Source organism: Saccopteryx leptura, chromosome 7, assembly GCF_036850995.1.
Source record: "Saccopteryx leptura isolate mSacLep1 chromosome 7, mSacLep1_pri_phased_curated, whole genome shotgun sequence".
Classification (NCBI taxonomy): Eukaryota; Metazoa; Chordata; class Mammalia; order Chiroptera; family Emballonuridae; genus Saccopteryx; species Saccopteryx leptura.
In genome coordinates, this window is record NC_089509.1 from 72,687,603 (window position 1) to 72,700,124 (window position 12,522).

Below are 12,522 nucleotides of genomic sequence, written 5' to 3' on the forward strand. Positions count from 1 at the left end.
GCTTCCACAGGTCAGGCCAGTACACACTTTCAATACAACCACCACCAGCAACCTGAGGCTCTTGAACACTTGAAATGTGACTGACCCAAACTGCGATGTGGTGGTCAAAGACTTAATATAAAAAGAATATATTTTATTAATAATGTTCTACATTGATTACATGTTGAAATGATATTCTGGATATATTGTTTAAATAAAATATATTATTAAAATTAATGTCACTTGTTTCTATTTACCTTACTTCCCCATGTATAAGATGCACCTTAATTTTGGGGCCTGAAATTTGAAAAAAAATGTATTATATAAAGTTAATGAATTCAAGTTTTATTCATCGCAAAATTCATATAACTCCTCAACAAGAGTGAAAAAGTGGGAAATGCAAGTAAAAAATCTACAACCACTGTATAAGACGCATCCAGTTTTTAGGCCCGAAATTTTTATTTTATTTTATTTTTATTTATTTATTTATTTTTTTTAGAGAGGAGAGGGAGAGACAGAGAGAGAGAGAGAGAAGGTGGGGAGGAGCAGGAAGCATCAACTCCCATATGTGCCTTGACCAGGCAAGCCCAGGGTTTTGAACCGGCGACCTCAGCATTTCCAGGTCGACGCTTTATCCACTGTGCCACCACAGGTCAGGCCCGAAATTTTTAGAAAAAAGGTGCATCTTATACATGGGGAAATACTCTACTTTTTCTTTTATAGCTACTAAAATATTTTAAGGTATAGATGTGGCTCACATTTGTGGCTCAGATTATATTTCCACTAGAGAGTCCTACGACAGCATCTAAGCCTTCAATATTATAAAGCTATAAAATTTCTCAGCTCATTTGTGAAAACAGAAAAAATATTTGTAATTGAAGATTGATATATGGGGTAGGCAGGATTTTTTTTTTTTTTTTTTGCAAGACAGAGTAAAAGTAAGAAAGAAAAAGGGACAGTTAGGGACAGACAGACAGGAGAGGAGAGAGATGAGAATCATCAATTCTTTGTTGCAGCACTTTAGTTGTTCATTGATTGCTTTCTCATATATGCTTGACTAGGGGGCTTCAGCTGAGCCAGTGACCCCTTGATTAAGCCAGCAACATTGGGCTCAAGCCAGCCATCTTGGGCTTCAAGCCAGTGGCCTTTGGGCTCAAGATGGGGACCATGGGGTCATGTTCCTGATTCCACACTCTATCCAGGGACCCTGCATTCAGATGGCGAGCCCACGCTCAAGCCAGTGATCTCGGGGTTTTGAACCTGGGTCTTCTGCATCCCAGGTCCACACTCTATTCACTGCGCCACCACCTGGACAGGCGGCAGAATTTTATTTATTTTTTTTAGAAAATTAAATTTAATGGGGTGACATTGATCAATAAGAGTACATAGGTTTCAGGTAAACATTTCTATAGCATTTGAACTGTTGATTATGTTATATACCCATCACCTAAAGTCATATCATTTTCCATCACCATAAGGGTAGGTAGAATTTTAAGATGAGTGCCAATGACCCACATCCTTGTATAATTTTCTCCCTTTGAGAGTTGGCAAGATCTTTGAATATGATGGGATAGCATTCCCTTGATTAACATACACTATACGGCAATAATGAAGAGATTTCAAAGATGTAATTAAGATACTTAGTTAGCTGTCATTGAGTTAAAAAAACAGGGAGATTTTCTAGGTGGGGCCTGCCTAACCATAGCCCTTAAAGAGAGTCAAAATAGCAGTGGACACTATACTGTTGGCCTAGCAACAAACTTGGATGCTGTGGAAAGAGCCACATGGCAGGGGATGACAATCTCCAGGGGCTGAGGGCCTTAGATCTGCTGCTATAGAAAAACAAATTCTGCCAGCAACCAGTAACTTTGGAAGAGGACCTAAACCTCAGATAAGTTGCAGCTCTGTCTGATACCTTTAATGTAGTCTTCTGAGACCCTGAGACAGGACCCAGCTAACCTGTGACTGGACTCCTGATCCACAGAAACTGCAAGATAGTAAATATTGTTTTAAAGAATAAAGTTTGTGATAATTTGTTATGCAACAATAGAAAACTCATACACTATATCTTCAAGCCATTTTTTACTTTATGTTGTTATTGTATTACTAATAATTCATAAGATTATTTTTCCATTTTCACCTAAGACATATTCATCATAAGAGAAAATCAGTGATGAAAATCATAACTTTATTACAGAATGTACCTTATTGTATTATGTACTTTATCAGCACATATATAATAAAAACAGAAATAAACACAGGGAAATTATATAAAGTCTCAGTAGAACTGTGCTACTATGTAAATCACAGAAGCCCCAGCTCAGAGATCTTTAAATTTAAAGCAGTGATACATTTTTTTTTCCTTCATCATTTTGTGTTTTGGCACTTAAGATTATTAGACTTCTAGTGGTGAAGAAGGAGGGAGTAAAGGGAAATCCAGGGTTCTTGGAGAGTGGTGAAGCCCATCCTTCTGAGCTCATACCTAAGCTGGGACCTCTAAACAGAGCTCCTAACAATTTAGAAGTTCATATCAGGGTTTAGAAGTTCTAGTATCAGAGACCTTTCACTTTGCTGCCTTGGCTTCCTGAAATGTATAGCATAGTCTCCACCCAAGCTTCCTCAAATTGAGGATTAACTCAAAGAACCATGGCACACAAAGAGCTGTGCCCTACAGTCTTACCAATGATTCTGAGGGTAGTGGCTTTCTACTCTAGCTCCTCCAATTAACTTATTATTCATCAAAATCATCATAATTTTTCCTAAGCTCTTCAGCCTTTGCAAATACATTTTGCTTTTCCTGGAATAAATTTACATTGCTTCCAGGCCTGGTAAAGGTCATCTCTCCTGTGGATCTTTCCCATTGCCTTCTGTTGACTTTCTGGATAGCTTTTGCTTTTTCTCAAAGTTTTTTCTATTTGGTGAGGCCAACTAGGAGAACAAGTGTGACAACATTGTGTGGCAATTTTGTGATTATCTACCTGATTCATCAGAGCCAGTGAATGAAGCTAGAGTTTTCCAAAACACTCTCAGGTGCACAGAATTGGATCTACAGACTTATATAAAAAATAAAAAGTCCTTTTGTTTCCAATATTGACTGCTTCCCGTGGGACTGTATGACACCCAGGCCTTGGTTTCTTCATTTGCATGTTATTAGAATACAAGGAGCTACCTATCTTCTTCTTGTTAAACCTCCCTAATATCTGTTGATATCAGGCCAATGGACCTATTTTCTCACTATCCTTGTATTTTTGCATTTGATTTTTGGAAGAAGCCTTGGTTTCTTAGTTTACTTTTACTTTGTCAACATATTTCCATATACATATAATAAGACTTACTTTTTTATCATATTATATTTCTTGTCACACCAGGAAAGAGTTTTTCTCACTCTAGCTCTAAGACACTTTGTAGACTTCTGTTCCAAAATTTACAATGTAGTATAGTAACTAGTTTATGTCTATATTCACCATTAAACTAAAAACAGGGACCATGCCTTATTCAATCTGCTATTAATAATCTCTAAAAGGTAATAAAACAAAATAAAATACACTATCTAATTTAGCTTAATTAAAACATTTAAGATAAACATATCATCGCAATAGTAAACTTCCTATCCCTCTGCAATTAGTTAATGTTTTATTTGGGTGAACCAATGGGAAAGGGAGAAGAAGAGGGAAAATAAACATCGACTTGTGTCTCCTCCCTCTCCAGCTCCCAAAAAACTGAACCATTGTCATTTTTTTAAGATTTCAGAGCCACACTTGTTTAATAACCATTTAAGAAATTGCTGGCCCTGGCCAGTTGGCTCAGTGGTAGAGCATCGACCTAGCATGTGGAAGTCCTAGGTTCAATTCACAGCCAGGGCACACAGAAGAAGTGCCCATCTGCTTCTCCACCCTTCCCCCTTTCCTTTCTCTCTAACTCTCTCTTCCCCTCCCACAGCCAAGGCTCCATTGGAGCAAAGTTGGCCCAGGTGCTGAGGATGCCTCCATGGCCTCTGCCTCAGGTACTGGAATGGCTCTAGCTGCAATGGAGCAGCAGTACCAGATAGGCAGAGCATCGTCCCCTAGTGGGCATGTTGGGTGGATCCTGGCCTGGCGAATGTGGGAGTCTGTCTCTCTGCCTCCCCGCTTCTCACTTCAGAAAAAAAAATTTTTAATAAAAATTAAAAAAAATACATTGCTAAAGCCTGACCTGTGGTAGCACAGGAAATAAAACGTCAACTTGGAACACTGAGGTCACTGGTTCAAAACTTTGGTTTGCCTGGTCAAGGCACAAATGGAAGTTGATGCTTCCTGCTCCTTCCCCCTTCTCTCTCTCTTTCTTCCCTCTAAAATGAATGAATTTTTTTTAAAAATTGATAAAAATGTGATTTTCCTGTAGGTGAAATTGATGTATATTGTAGAAGAAAGTGAGAGAAATTAAAAAGAATATATTTCTTAAAAAAAAAGATTAAAACTATTCTCTGGTTTTCCACACTGAAGGTCATGAGTAGTACCCTTGAGGTGTTCTGGTTGGCCTCATTACTGGTGATATTTATTTTTATAATTATCACGTAGATTCTTTAAAGTGAACATTTTTGTGACTCCTATATTTATCTGAGTTATAATCTCTGTATGAGCTCAGCTATTATTTGAGCCTGTCTCAGCCAAGTTTACTGGCAATTGCAGTCTATTTGCCAACAACTTAAGAAGCACTCACTTTAAACTAAAGTATACCCCAATCCTTAGATACAATCCAGCCTCTGGTTCAGAAGGCCAAATCAATAGAATCATTCAAATCCAAGGTTAACTCTTATCCTGAAACCAAGCTCATTTCCATTGATTAAACTTCTATTTTTGACTTATTATGAAGAACAATAGGACCTTAGGAGGGAGGGTTATAGAAAGAAGGCACCATAAATAATTTATTTTATGTACCTTGCAATACAAATTAATTCATGTAATTTGTACTTCCAACTTCATTCCAAATAATTTTCTTGCATATAAGAATTATTTTTCCTGGTCGATAGAAGACTTTTCAATATTTTTAGTATTTTCTAAAAAACACTGGGGAACAATAGAAATTGAAATAAATCAGATATATTGTACATGAAACAGACACAAAATTTTATAAAATCAGAGTAGAATAAAGTTGTGTGTGTGGGTGCTAACTTCTAAAAATTAATGATTTTTAAGAAATTTTCATTTACTTTAGGTTACATTAATTGGCACTAGAAAAGTACTTGATATTTTATTCTCTCTGCTTTTTCCTCATGAGCATTTGATATCCTTTTTACTTTGTTTATGGTGACAAAAACAAATACACAGGTAATTTAACTGAAAGGACAGACAATTTGTGGAGCAAAACTAAAGTTTCCCAGAGAAAAGGGAATTCTGTCTCAAGATAGTACAAGATTGCAACATCATCTCTTGCTTGAATTCTAGCCTGCCAGCCTGCTCTACATATTTCAGGCTTGTTAGCTTCCAAAATCACATGAGCCACTTTCTGAAAATAAAGAAACATACACACACACATATACACACAATGTTCTTTGGAGCACTCTAACTGATATACTAGGAATATACTGTATTTTCAACTACAAACAGGTACGCAAGAAATGTCAAATTCCATTATTTCTTTTAAATCAAATTAAATCCAACTCAAAGCTCTTATCTGACAAGACAGCAGGAAGTTCAACCTAGGTCCTTAGGTCCTCTTATTTTTCTTTTTTGTATTCCCCTTTGATATCTTCCAAAGCCATTTGGTTTCTGAAGGCAGACAGCTCTGTTCATTGCACGTCAAACCTGAATACATGAAACATTTTCTAGGATAGACCACATGTTAGGAAACAAAACAAGTCTCAATATGTTTAAGAAGACTGAAATCATATTAAGCATTTTATCTGACCATAATGGTGTGAAACTAGAAGTCAAGCACAAGCAAAAACCTGAAAAGCGCACAAAGACATGGAGGCTGAACATCTTACGAAACAATGAATAGGTTAACAATGAGATCAAGGAACAAAGCTAAGGATACCTTGAAACAAATGGAAATGAGAACATAACAATCCAAAATTTATGAGACACAGCAAAAGTAGTCCTAAGAAGAAATTTATAGCATTACCGGTGTACCTCAAGGAAAAAGAAAAATATTAAATGAACAATCCAACCTTACACTTACAGGAACTTGAAAAATAACAATAAAAAAAAAAACCAAAGTGAGTAGAAGGAAGAAAATAATAAAGATCAAAGCAGAAATAAATGAAATAGAGACTGAAAAAAACAATACCAAAAATCAATGAAACCAAAAACTAGCTCTTTGAAAAGATAAATAAGAATGACAAACCCTTAACCAAACTCAAGAAAAGAAGAGAAAGGACCCAAATAAATAAAATCAGAGATGAAAAAGGAGAAGTAACAACAGATACCAAAGAAATACAATACACTGTAAGAAAATATAATAATTATATCCCAAAAAACTGATGAATCTGGATGAAATGGGTAAACTCCTAGAAATATACAATCTTTCAAAACTGAATCAGGAAAAATAAAAAAATCAAAATAGATTACAGCCAATAAAATTGAAGCAGTAATCAAAAAACTCCCAACAAACAAAAGTCTTGGACCAGACAGCCTCACAGATGAATTTTTTTTTTTTTTCTGAAGCTGGAAATGGGGATAGACAGTCAGACAGACTCCCGCATGCGCCAGACCGGGATCCACCCGGCACGCCCACCAGGGGGCGACGCTCTGCCCACCAGGGGGCGATGCTCTGCCCCTCCAGGGTGTCGCTCTGTCGCGACCAGAGCCACTCTAGCGCCTGGGGCAGAGGCCAAGGAGCCATCCCCAGCGCCCGGACCATCTTTGCTCCAATGGAGCCTTGCTGCGGGAGGGGAAGAGAGAGACAGAGAGGAAGGAGAGGGGGAGGGGTGGAGAAGCAGATGGGCACTTCTCCTGTGTGCCCTGGCCAGGAATCGAACCCAGGACTTCTGCACGCCAGGCCGACGCTCTACCACTGAGCCAACCGGCCAGGGCTCTCACAGATGAATTTTGCCAAACGTTCAAAGAAGAATTGACACCAATCCTATTAACACCAATCAAACTAGTCAAAAAAATTCAAGTGGAGGGAAGGCTCCCAAGCTTATTTTACAAGGCTAGCATTATCCTAATTCTAAAACCAGATAAAGACACTAAAAAGAAAGAAAATTATAGGCCAATATCCCTGATGAACATAGATACTAAAGTCCTCAACAAAATATTAGTAAACCAGATGCAACAATATATTAAAAAGATTATACACCATGATCAAGTGGGGTTTATTCCAGAGATGCAAGATTGGCACAACATCCAAAAATTAATAATACACCGTAACAACAAAATGAAGGATAAAAATCACATGTTCATATCACTAGATGCAGAAAAAGCATTTGATAAAATCAAGCACCCAATTATGTTAAAAACTCTCAGCAAAGTGGGAATAGAGGAAACATACCTCAACATAATAAAGGCCTAGATGACAAACCCACAGCCAACATCATACTCTATGGGCAAAAACTACAAGCATTTTCCTTAAGATCAAGAACAAGACAGGGATGTCCACTTTTACCACTGTTATTCAACATACTACTGGAAGTACTAACCACAGATATAAGACAATAAGAAGTAAAAGGCATACAAATTACAAAGAAAGAAGTAAAACTGTCATTATTTGCAGATGGCATGATACTGTATATAGAGAGCCCTAAAGATTCCACCAAAAAATTACTAGAACTGATAAATGAATTCAGTAAAGTAGTGGGATACAAAATAAATTTCCAGAAATGATCTATCAGAAAGAGACACCAAGAAAACAATACCATTCACAATTTCTTCAAAAAGAATAAAATACCTAAGAATAAATTTAACCAAGAATGTAAAAGACCTGTTCTAAGAAAATTATAAGACACTGAAGAAAGAAATTGAAGAAGATACAAACAAATAGAAGCATACATCATGTTCATGGATAGAAAGAATTAACATCACTAACATGTTCATATTATTCAAAGCAATCTATAGATTCAACACAATTCCCATTAAGGTACCAATGATGTATTTTACATAACTAGAATAAATATTCCAAAAATTTATATGAAACCACAAAAGACCCCAAATGGCCCTCAGCAATCTTGCCAAAGAACAGAGTTGGAGGAATCATGCTACCTGATATCAAACTATACTAAAAGGCCACAGTAACCAAAACAGCATGGTACTGGCAGAAAACAGATATACAGACTAGAGAGCCCAGAAACCAACCCATGCCTATACAGTCAATTAATATTTGACAAAGAAGGCAACAACGTAAAATGGCACAAAGACAGTCTATTCAATAAATGTTGGGAAAAATGAACAGAAATGTGCAAAAAAATATATCAGACCACCTTCTTACACCACACACACAAATTAACTCAAACTGAGTTATTAAAGACTTAAACAGCAGACACAAAACTATAAAAATCCTAGAAGAAAACATAGGCAGTAATATCTTGGACATTTCTCATAGTAATATATTTTCAGAAATGTCTCTTCAGGCAAGGGAAGCAAGAGACTAGATAAATGGGGCTGCATAAAACTAAAACATTTTTGCACAGCAAAGGAAACCATCAACAAAATGAAAAGACAACTTACTGAATGGAAGAACATATTTGGCAATGATACATCTGATAAGAGATTACTATCCAATATTTATAAAGAACTTTTAAAACTCAACACCAAAAAAAATCCAATTAAAAAATGGGCAAAAGACCTGAATAGACTCTTTTCTAAAGAGGACTGTATGTGGCCAACAGACATATGAAAGATGCTCAACATCACTAATCACTGAAATGCAAATTAAAATCACGATGAGATATATCACCTCACAACTGTCAGAATGGTTATCATCAATAAATAAATAAGTGCTAGCAAGGGTGTAGCTAAAAAGGAAACCCTTATGCACTGTTGGTGGGAATGCAGATTGGTAAACCAGTGTGGAAAGCAGTATGGAATTATTTCTAAAAGTTAAAAATGGAACTGCCTTTTGACCTAGTAATCCCACTTCTGGGAAATTACCCTAAGAATCCCGAAACAATAATTTGAAGAATATATGCACAACTATGTTCACTGAAGCATTATTTACAATAGCCAATATCTAAAACATACTTTTTTGCAAGCTCAGAGGAGGGAAACACTCTGGAAATGTTTAAACAACTAATCAATTCCTGTAGTTATTCAAGCAAGGCTACCAGACCACAGTCATTAAGCCTAATTTTCAGTTTATAGCAATTTTAGAAACCTACTTTCTATTTTATTGACAAATAAGCATATTTTTAGCCTTGACATATGGTAATAAAACATGAATTACACTTTAGATTCACATGTAAATGTCAGTAAAATTTATATGTTAGTTTCTTTAGGAAATTAATAACTTGATTAAAGTCATGAAATAAGGTTTGCTGCATTAACTCTGCCTTCTTTTACACAATGTCTTTTTGAAAGCTGTGTGTGGCACTTTTGCCTCACATTATAAAAAGGAGACCCTTTACTGAAGAATATCATTGGCTCTGTGTGAGCTTTGAATTGTTTCCACTTAACTTTTGAATTAATATGTCACACTTCTCCCTCCAATTTACCTGTGAGTTTATTGTAGTTGGTTAAAAAATATATTAAGGTAAGTTAGTTAATAAACTGTGATTTAGGCCCTGGATGGTTTGCTCAGTGGTAGAGTATAGACTGGAGTGTGGAAATCCCGGTTTGATTTCCAGTCAAGGCACACAGAAGAAGCAACCATCTGCTTCTTCCCCCACCCCCATCTCTCTCTCTTATCCTCCTAGAGCCATGTCTCAAATGGTCGAGCAAAGTTGGCCCTGGACTCTGAGGATGGCTACATGACCTTGCCTCAGGGGCTGGAATGGCATGGTTGCCCAGCAATGAAGCAGCAGCCGAGCCAGAAAGAGCATGACCTGGTAGGGGGCTTGCTGTGTGGATCCTGGTCGGGGCACATGCAGGAGTCTGTCTCCATCTCCCTACCTCTCTCTTAATAAAAATGAATAAAAAACTGTGGTTTAGTAGGGGTCAGAAAGCTGCACAAACTATACGGCTATAGCATTCAATAAGACATCTGATAGTGAATCAACATGTCCCTACTTCACCCTATTCTGCAGGCCTCAATAAAGCAACTGCCATAATCTTCCTCTAATACAAGTTAGTGGCCCTGGCTGGTTGGCTCAGTGGTAGAGTGTCGGCCTGGCGTGCGGAAGTCCCGGGTTCGATTCCCAGCCAGGGCACACAGGAGAAGCGCCCATCTGCTTCTCCACCCCTCCCCCTCTTCTTCATCTCTGTCTCTCTCTTCCCCTCCTGCAGCCAAGGCTCCATTGGAGCAAAAGATGGCCCGGGCGCTGGGGATGGCTCCTTGGCCTCTGCCCCAGGCGCTAGAGTGGCTCTGGTCGCGACAGAGCGACGCCCCGGATGGGCAGAGCATTGCCTCCTGGTGGGCGTGCCGGGTGGATCCCAGTAGGGCGCATGCGGGAGTCTGTCTGACTGCCTCCCCGTTTCCAGCTTCAGAAAAATACAAAAAAAAAAAAAAAAGAAAAAAGAAGAAGTTAGTTAGAATATTCTTTCTTTAAAAATCCTTTCCCGCCTGACCTGTGGTGGCGCAGTGGATAAAGCGTTGACCTGGAAATGCTGAGGTCGCCGGTTCAAAACCCCGGGCTTGCCTTGTCAAGGCACACATGGGAGTTGATGCTTCCTGCTCCTCCCCCCTGTCTCTCTCTCCTCTCTCTCTCTCTCTGTCTCTCTCTCTCCTCTCTAAAATGAATAAATAAAATTTAAAAAAAATAAAAAAAATAAAAAAAATCCTTTCCCCACAAGAAAATATAGATAAGAATATATTTTAAATATATTTAAAATACCAGTTAACATGATTTTCCCTTGCAGTACTCAATAGTAGGAACTGGAGAGAAAAGGTAGATTGTGGGAAAATGGACAGATCAAGGAGGGAAAGACTAGTCTGGAATGGGCACAGAATGCTTCCCAGTGATTTCTTTAGTTATCTGCCTACCCACGCTGCTCCCCCTCTTTTAGTGATAACCACTTAAAAATGTGGGGGGAAAAGCTATAAGAAATTCACCTGTCCTTATCTCTACTTCCAAACACCTCTATTTGTGTCCACTATACTCCCCTTCCTCTTATTTCACAGAGACTGGTACTTTCCCCACCTCTCCAAGGAAAGAATCTCTTCCTAAGTTCTTTAATCACCTTCAGCCTCCTTGATTTTGCTTCATCATTAATTCACTCATAATTTCTGCATCTAAGCTGTTTTAGTCCTCTCAATCTATAAACATGGTCAAACATCCCCACTATCTTGAACGTATCTTTCCTTATTTTTGACATTCCCTCAATCTACTTTCCTTAGGAATCATTTTTATTTACTGTTCTCACTTTCTACTTGATTTTTCTACATATTATAATGTGGCTTTCATTGCTATCAGCTCTAATGAGATTGCTGTCATTTAAATCACCAATGCCCTCCTAATCAGAACCAATGGCCTTTTTCAACGGTAGTACTATTTATCTATAGTATTTCACACAGTTCTGCCTCCTAAAAATATCACCTCTCTTGATTTTTACAACACTATTCTTTCCTTGTTTCCCTTCTGTCTGATAATGCCTTTTTATTTTTAATATCTTGTATTAGTTATCCATTACTGTGTAACAAATTACCCTTAAACTTACTGGCTCAAAACAACCAACCTTAACTATCTCCAAGTGTCTGTTGATCAGGAAATAAGGAGCAGCTTGAGGTTGGGGAACAGTGGCATTCTCACTCAGGATCTCTAATGAGGTTGCAGTCAAGACTATGACTAGGGCTAGCGTCATCTAAAGGCTTGAATGAGACAGAGGATCCACTTTCATGATGGTTCACCTACAAGGCTGTTAACAGAAGGCCTCAGTTCCTTTCTAACTTTTGACAGATGTTTCAATTCTTCACTGGCTGTTTGCTAAAAGTCTCAGTTCCTCACTACACGGGTCTTTCCATTGGGCTGTCTGAGTGTCTTCATGGTATCTTTGATGCCCTAGTCTCTGAAATTGTACATTGCCACTTCTACTATAATTTGTTGCAAGTAAGTCACCAAGTTCATCCCAACACTTGAGAAGATGTAGGCTCTACATCTTGAAGAGTATATACATATTAATTTGTGGGCATATTTGTATATTACCACAAATTTCTACATTTCATTCCTTGAATGTTAGCAGTACTTAGAGTCTTACCTCAGTCCTCTTACCATTTCACTTTATTCACCCTCCCTGGGTGCCATCAACTACTCCAGTGCCTCTAAGTACCAGCTATATTGTTTAATATATTCACCTATTTTGAATATCAAATTATTTGAGATTCATTATTTTAATCCTGATCTCTCTTCCAAAGCCTATATTTGTATTTTAAGCTTCCAGTAATACATCACCTAAAAAGCCAACTCAGCCTAATCAAAACCAAATTCCTGTTTTTCTCTCTCATTACACTGAATCTGGTTTTCTTCTGTATCTTCAG